Raw genomic sequence first — 8,665 nt, 5'->3', positions numbered from 1 at the left:
CTCTTGGCCTAATAACGAGTCTGCCCAACCAAGGCATTAGCTTGAAGCTTATGGCTGTCGAAGCCTGGCAGCGTGCTTATGTGTTAAGCATAATAGTAATAAAATAGAAACCGGTAGGTGCAAGAAGAGACAAACACTTGCTAGCCTATGCAGAACTAATTGCACAGTCTCCCATTAGTTTAAATTACATATACTTGATAAGTGTCCCAGAATAAAAGTCTAATTTTATCTAGGATCTCACGTCAAGAAGATGGTTTATATCTGGAGAAAGAAAAAAATTAGGCCACAAAGCTTACATTGCGGCTTAATTATCATCACATTCACAAATTGCAGTAGAAATGTTTACGGTTTGGATACCAAACATTTTTCAGTTCGGACTATAGAGACCGTGTGAGCATAGATGATGACCGAAGAGCTTGTGTGAGAATAGATGAAGTTGGTGTGCACTCTATAACCACTCATCGATAAGGAAGCTTGGTCGTAAGCCATGGATACCTCGTCGACTATGTCAAAGGTGCTGAACTAGTGCCTCTCTTTTGTGAAGGGATTTCGAATTTCAGCTGCATAGCAACCCCAAGGCCTTCTACGGAATCCCAAATATTTGCTTGGTGCATACTTCCTTTTCATTTCTTTCGACCATGATCTACGTGGCTTGGATTCATAATATTGCAGACCCTTTTGATCAGACAAATACAAAGGGTTGTCTACAATAATCTGAGTCTAAATGGGTGCAGAGTCCATCTCCTTGAGAAGAAAATGGGGATAATTTTTCTACCAGAAATGGGTAGATTTAACACTTTCTTTTGCATCAAATGCATAACTTACACTCAATCGTTATCCAATTAAATAAGCTACCAGAGTAACTATGCATGGTGGATACAGATGGCTTAGAGCTTTGCAACTCTGATAGAAACCTTAAAACAACGTGTTTCATTTAAAAAAGAAAAATATGTCCTCTCTAAAATTAAAAAATGTCCTCAATGGATATCGATTGAATTTATACTTGTATGTCGGGTGATGTTCGTCGGTAATGCTTTTCGGTAATGCTTTTGAGTGAACCAAAATTGTAGCTACTTCCTCCATCTGGCTTATACTTTTTAGTTTTATTGTATACAAATTATTCACGCAGACATTTTTTTAAATGTACGAGTCAACTACAGTTGTTACCAATTCAAAATGAATTTTAACAGTTAACCCTATCGGACAGAGTAAATGTGAAAGAGTAAATAAACCAAAGAATCAATAAACTACTTTTTTTTTAATGTAAGAGTCGACAACAATTGTTACCAATTTAAAATCAATTTTAATAGTTAACCCTATCCAACAGAGTAAAAGTGAAAGAATAAACAAAGAAGAGAATGAATAAACATTATATCCATAAGCTTAGATGGTCATAAGATTAAATGGTCATAACTTATGTTCGGAAGTCAAAGCCGTTTCTGTAGACATGTTTAAAAGAAACGTAAATAGAATCTCTTCCCATAGGCCTACACAGGAATGGGAGCAATCCATTTTGAAACTGAAAGTATGGCTGGTTGTGGCTAGGAATAGGCCTCGACACCCTTCATCTCGAAAAGAATGCCCTGCAAATCCTGCAACATGGAAGCCTAAATTAGAGTTGAAACCATGTGAGACATTGCGAAGCAGACATTTACAACAAGACTAGAGTAGTTGTGAATGCGTGCAACATTGTGAAGAGCAAAATATCAAGTATTAACAAGTCAGGAATAATATTAACCCAAGGACCCAAGGGATAATAAATGCAACGGACTAATATTATTATCTCTTGGGTTTATTTTATTAATTTATTGGGTCTATTAATCTGTTCATATTCCTATGGTATAATACTAAATTCTAAAGGGATTATAAATCCAAAGGAATAATTTTAACCGAAGGGATTACAAATATAATGAATTAATACTAAAGCTGAAGCAATTATAAGCCCAATGAATTATAAACCAAAGCGATTAATACTAAAAACAAAACGGAATATAAACCCTAGGGTTTTTAGTATTAATCCTTTGGGTTTAATATTCATTGGATTAATATTATTCCATTGGTTTTATAATCCCTTTGGGTTTTAGTTTTTAGCCATTGGGTTTATTATTCTCCTAGGTTGATAATATCGATTCCTTGGGTTTATTAATCTAAGAGTTTATATTCGCAGGGTATAATATTATTGAAAGGGTTTAGTGTTTTGGCGTGCTTTTGAGAAAAAGATGAATAGTTCTATATAAGTGCTGTTGTTTCTTGCAAATATTTGTATGGAGATTGATATTTTGTGTTGTTGTACTAGTTGATCATTTGAATATATTTGTTGATTGGTAAATTCAGTACATTCACCATTTGGGAGAAATTTCATGGGTCATAAATGTTTTGTTGGTAATGTTGTTTTTGATTGGTTAAATTTAACCTATTTTTGATTTATTTTCTCCTTGTTTTTAATGCTTTTAGATTTATGTCCAATAAAAAAAAATTGGCTTTCAAAACAAATGAAAAACCTCTAAGAAAATATGTGTATGTACATATTTGTTTGCTTATGTGTTTATGTACTAGTTTTGATTGCATTTTTCTATCATTCAAATCCATATATGAAGAAAAATGATGCCCTATATTACATTAAAGTGATAAAATCTATTGCAGAAACCATAATTTTTTGTTACCTATACTCGCAAAAGGGTAGATAGAAAACATGGCTTCCATCCTTGTTTTAATGACGAGCGTATTCATGTCTTGAATGCAACGAAATCAGATGTCAAAACCTTGTCTCAATTGCACGAAAGAGAATCTAGAAGGAAACCAAGAAGGGACTTGTTGGAAAGCATGAAGTATCGTGAGCGTTGTCCTATTGATTTGAATTAGTTCTTCTTTTTCCACTGGTCTGGGTGTGTTTTGGAAGAGGCTTACATTAAATAATTGTGTTCTGATTGAGTATGTAAAGTTGATTTTCCTTGTAGAATTTGTTGATGTTGTGAGACCCAAAATAGATCTATCAATAATATATCTCAATTAAATTATTCTTTTTTTGGTTTAAATGTCAGCGAATTCGATATTCTTGTCATTGTTGTTGTCATGTGTAAAATTGTTTGTCATTTTTCTTTGAATTTTAATTGTTTTCTAGTGTTTAATATTCTTCCATTGTATTCAATATTTTTTTCGTGTGTTTGTGATACATTTGGGTTTGTTGCCTGTATACTTTAATGCATTTCAGTTTATAATATGTGAGGGATTTTTATATTTGTCTTGGGAGGACTTGTAGGAAGCAAGTGTTTAGAAAGAACACACATACATTGGAGGAACATGCATTTCTTCCTATTAATTAAATAACCTAGAACTGAGGAATCACAGCTAAAGGCTGGGCAACATTAACCCGTAGTTACTCATGTAACAAAAAAAAAATTGAGTTTATGCTTCTGAAAATATCTCACAAAAGTGATTGAAACAAATGCATGGGTAGTGAGGGAAATAGATTTCTGGTAGAAATCCTTTGTAACCGATGTATCGTAATGCCTGATTCAGGTAGTAAGGTCATGTGAACCTGACAATTCAGAACAATCACATGTGAATGAGGAAATAAATGGAAGATTACAATAATACACCGAGGACGGTGTAAATTTAAGTGGGGGAGTATATAACACCCCTTCGTTGTATGTAACACTCTATTGACCTAAGCTAAGAAAAGATAGGTTTGATTTGTAGCATTGAAAGTAAATACTTTATTATTAAATAAAATAATTTAATCTCTTGGAAAAGCGAGACACCAAGAGATAAGATTCTCGACAAATCCCATTGGTGAATGGGAATGGATAATTATTTCATGATAAAACTATAGATCCAAATCTAGATAAGCTTAATGAATTTGAAGATAAATATCCATTAAGCTACTTAGTTGGAGAAAGATTCTCAGTTAAGAAAAAAAAGGTAAAAGCCCTGCGGGAGATAAAAACAAGCTTTTATGAGGAAAAGCCTCGCGAGAGATAAAGGCGAGCTTTTATGGGAAAATCCTAGGAAAATGGACAAAGAGGATCTATAAAAGAGGGACGCCACTAATGGAAACCATATCATGAATGACGGTACAAAATACCCAACCTAGAACTAACTAAAGAATTAGTTCTAGGTTGGGTGGCGGTGCTCGATTCTCCAAGTGACATAGTTTCCAACTGCTCTTGTCGGAATCACTTGCATGGAATGTATTGTATGTTTACTCGTTACCTTTTATGTTTTTGAATCTCTTAGCATATGTTCATAGTTGTATGGGTTACCTTTATTTGTGAGGATGATTAAATACTTATGCATGTTGAATCCAAGTGTAGCTTTGGTGATGGGAGCATAGTAGGTAATTATTAATATTGGTCAGGGAGCTATATAACACATGTGACTAATGGTATAATATGCATGTGACCACTATGCATGAGTACAATTGGCTATGCTAACTTTGTTATGAGATGATTATATATGGATGCAAGGAATAACTATTAAATCTAAATTTCAACAAAATTAAATTTAGTGAAGGAACATATTATGTGGTTATTAATATAGTATCAAGGAGGTATGTGCCAATAGTATGTGTTTTTTTATAGTTGTTGAGGGGGTATGTGACAAATTGTAGCAGAGAATTTAAGTTCAAGCATTGTGGCCTAAGGGCCAACCCATCACTATATTGTATGAATGACATGTAGGTCCTTAAATAGGTCCTAAATGAATAAAAGATATTTCACTGAAGGGTTTGTTCATAAATGATATTCTGATGAGTTCTAAAGTAGTGTCCTAAGGCATTAGAATCCATAAAGAATAAGACTAGGAGTACTTTGAAATTAAAGGTAATTTTGAACTAATGGTTGCCCTAAATTCTATAACTAGCTTAAGGATTTGTAATTATTTCTTTAAGATTTGAAAACTTCATAGCTGGTGACTCATGTTATCTATGTTGCACATTGTATTTATGACAAAGCATGGTGGGTGACAGTTTATCCATTGAATAGTAAGTGGCGGTTTGTAAGTAATGCATTAATATCTGTTTTGGTCATCAAGGGAATGAAATCAAAATGCCTATTCTCACTATGTTAAATGCCTCTAGATATAATCTATGCCTATTGAAGGTGAAGTGTTGATGTGAAACATAGTAAATAAACTCTAGTAATTTGAAATTAAAAGTCCACAATGCTGATCCAATACATCTACTATATCTATATATATATATATATATATTTGAATGACCATTGTAATAAATTTTAGAATAAATTATTGTATGCATGGAACACCAAAGAATAATGTGGGTTAAGAGAAGAATTCAAATGTTTAATAAAGTATGGTGATTGGAGTGTTATACAAAAACCATGTGTACTATGTTATATATCTCCAATATGATTAGATCAAAGGCATCACCAAGTAATGTTACAAAACCTCTTTATCAAGGTTCATTGTGTACTATTAAAAGAAGCATATTCTAACTCATAAAGTTCTTATGACTAATAAACCTGACATGAAGTTATGGTGGTTCGAGCATATAAAATGAAATTGTATACATGAAGTAATTGCTGTGTGACTTTGATTGATATTTAAATACCATGCTCACGATAAGAATCTGCCATCTGTGTGAGAATATGAACATCGAGGATGAAAATCACTTGCTCTTAGAATGCCCCATGTACAACCACATTAGATCTCAGTTTCATTAATCTTTGTTGCAATACTCACCTTCCTAGCCTTTTACAATGTCAAAATTATAGTGAGCTCGGGAGGCTTCTCTCCAAGCTTTTTGAGCATAGGAATAAAATATTAAATCTTACTAAATAATTCATTTTCTTTATGTCTGATAGACTGAAGTTTGGTCTCAGTGGACATTAACCATCATCGTCATCATCATCATCAAGAAAATTGATGTAAAGTAAATTTCTTGAAGTGTTGCAAACTACTTATGCTCCTTGCTTGGCTTGGCATCCTGAGTGTTCAATCAGAATTTCACTGATGCGTTGGACCGATTTGTGATCTGGAATATGAATTCAAGGATGATGGGAGAAACCGGAGAAGCATGTCAATTCATGGCTTATAGAAACCTAGGGCTCGAAAGAATCAAGGATTGATGAAGAGATGGCAGTAGGCTTGCTCTAGCTAGCTGCCTATTTTGATGCACGGGTGGTTGGGGGTAAATCGAGGTGCATGCATTGAAATTAGTTATCTTTATTAGCTCGATGAAAATGTATGATTTAAAACCAATGACACTTTTTCCAGCTTAGTGGTCAAGGAAAAGGTCCTTGTCAACCAATGTTCCCTTTCAATATCACTTTTTCTATTACTTTTATCCATGAATCCAGAGTTGAAATTGATGTTTCTCGCTCTATTTTCCTTATCCACAAAGTTAGAGGTATCCGAATGCGGATTAAGTTGCCACCAAAGCATTTTGTGAATAATGGTTATCCAATATAAGTTGGATAATTTTTATCAATACCTACACTTGGACAAGCTGAAGTGAGAAAGGATTGGCATCTATTTAATCGATTATAATCCTTGTATTTAATATGCCATACCTCTTCCTTGGTTCTAAGCTTATGAGTCATCCTAGCTCTTGCTTTCTTATCATGATGTGTTGTTGTTAGAATTTCTCTAGTGGGTCTTTAATGGATGCAAGAGAGGGAATGAAATGTCAAATTTGGGTAACCAAATTGGATAAATCACTAAAAATAATGAAGGATAATTGGCATCTTGAATGACAAAGTACTAGAGTGCAGGGCCTCATCACCAATCCATGCGACCATAGTGAGAGCCACAAGCCACCAAGAGTCCCCATGCCGGAGAAACACGTGGAGGCCATTCTCTCTCCTTGATCAATCTCCCAAGTCATGGTATCCCCTTGCGTGGTGGAGATGAAGAGGTGGCTGAGAAAACCCAGAACTTGTCAGTGGCGCTCAAGTCGTTCGCTGGTGCTGAGGTAACTCAATTGAAGATATAAATTGGTGATCAGTTGATAAGGGATCAAAATTTTTAGAACATGCATTATAGTTATAACACTAGAGGGGAAATTAAAATCCATAGCGACTGAATCTACCAAATTTTATTTCATCTCCCTCCATGGAGTAGGTTTAAAAATAAATTGCAACCCTGAAAGTAGAATCAAGTAAAAACATGCAATTGGGGTTGGCTATATCAAATACAACGTGACTATAAGAATTTTTGAATTATGAAGCATAAAACAACTTAATACATGTCTAGTGCATGCATTCCTCCATTAGATGTTATAAAGTATGTGGTGGTGGTATTAGGTTGAACAATAATAAATTGCTAGCTAGTTAGGAAGACAGAGTGAACAATCAATTAATTAAAGGTATCTTCTATGAACTCGAGTTGAAGATAGAAATCAATAGATTACTATTAGGCAAGTCTCGAGTCAAACCAAGCACTAGGAACTCTATGCATAGTAATTATCTGCAATAAATGAACATAATGATTTAATTAATGGTCAAGCTTCCACCAAATTTTGCACAACACAGTAAAAGGGAAGGAAGGCAATACTGATATGTAAATATTTCTGAAGAATAAGAATTCACAACATTTGGAATACCTACAAGTAAAATCTGCAAATCTATAAACCAGGGGTGATTTGCAACGCTATAAGGAAATGATAATGATGTAAATAGTTAATCAAAAATTTCGCAGGTTAATACTTATGCTAAGTCATCGTTTAATAACGAAAGTCAACACCTTATTGCTAATCACATTATTGTTTAGTTGCATGTTTTATTATAAAGACTATGATGTGTCTATGTCAGACATTCATAGTTGTATATATATGCCACCATCCTTATGGTAGTTGTAGATGCACAACTATACAAGTATTGTATGTATGCATGAATAAGTTGTCGTGAATATATTATTTTGTTCACATTAATATGTCAAAAACACCAAAATATGTGTAACTTGGTTGACATAGATGCCACGGTCTGCTGCAATATTTAATTGAAATTTCCTTCAATACTATTGTGCATAATTATTATGAAGCCATCAACACAATATTAAATAATGTGTGGGGACTTTGTTTAAAATTGGTGTTAGCTAACAACAAGCTACACAGATGAGTGTGTACAAGTTCATATGGGCTATATGGTTATTGTGCATCGCATAAGAATGTGAACATTTTCTCCTCAAAGTTACGTGATTAAATTATGTTGTGAAGGTTGTACGTTCATCCTTCATTTCTTTTCATATAAAGAATGTTGGGAATGAACGAGGATAATGTCCCAAAGTCAATGAGGTGATTACCTATATGGAGGTTTAAATTTTCACTATTCATGTGCTTATCTACATGAATGGCTCAATTGTGTACTTATATACATACATGGCTCATTAGGTGCGTACTATGAGCTGCAATTATATGCATGAAAATATGATGTTCTTTCATGAATGGATGGCTGAAATTTGCACTATTTACCATGATTTAAATATTAATATAAGAAATCTTACAATGGGTATAGTCGAGGTTGATGAATAAACTAGAAGGTATTTAATCTTTCACTTATATCAACATTCTCATATCTAAGTATTTTGGATAGGTATAGTAGCATTAGGGGGAGAAAGGAACCATGAAAGGTTATCTGGGAACAAAAAAATATGCAATAAATAACATAAAACCTTGCCATGTTGTAGTGGAATAGAGAATACTACAAATAAA

This window comes from Pinus tabuliformis, chromosome 1_1 (assembly GCF_031772625.1).
Source record: "Pinus tabuliformis cultivar Carrire ecotype Pingquan chromosome 1_1, CPIR1, whole genome shotgun sequence".
Classification (NCBI taxonomy): domain Eukaryota; kingdom Viridiplantae; phylum Streptophyta; class Pinopsida; order Pinales; family Pinaceae; genus Pinus; species Pinus tabuliformis.
Note: the sequence above shows the minus strand (reverse complement) of the source record.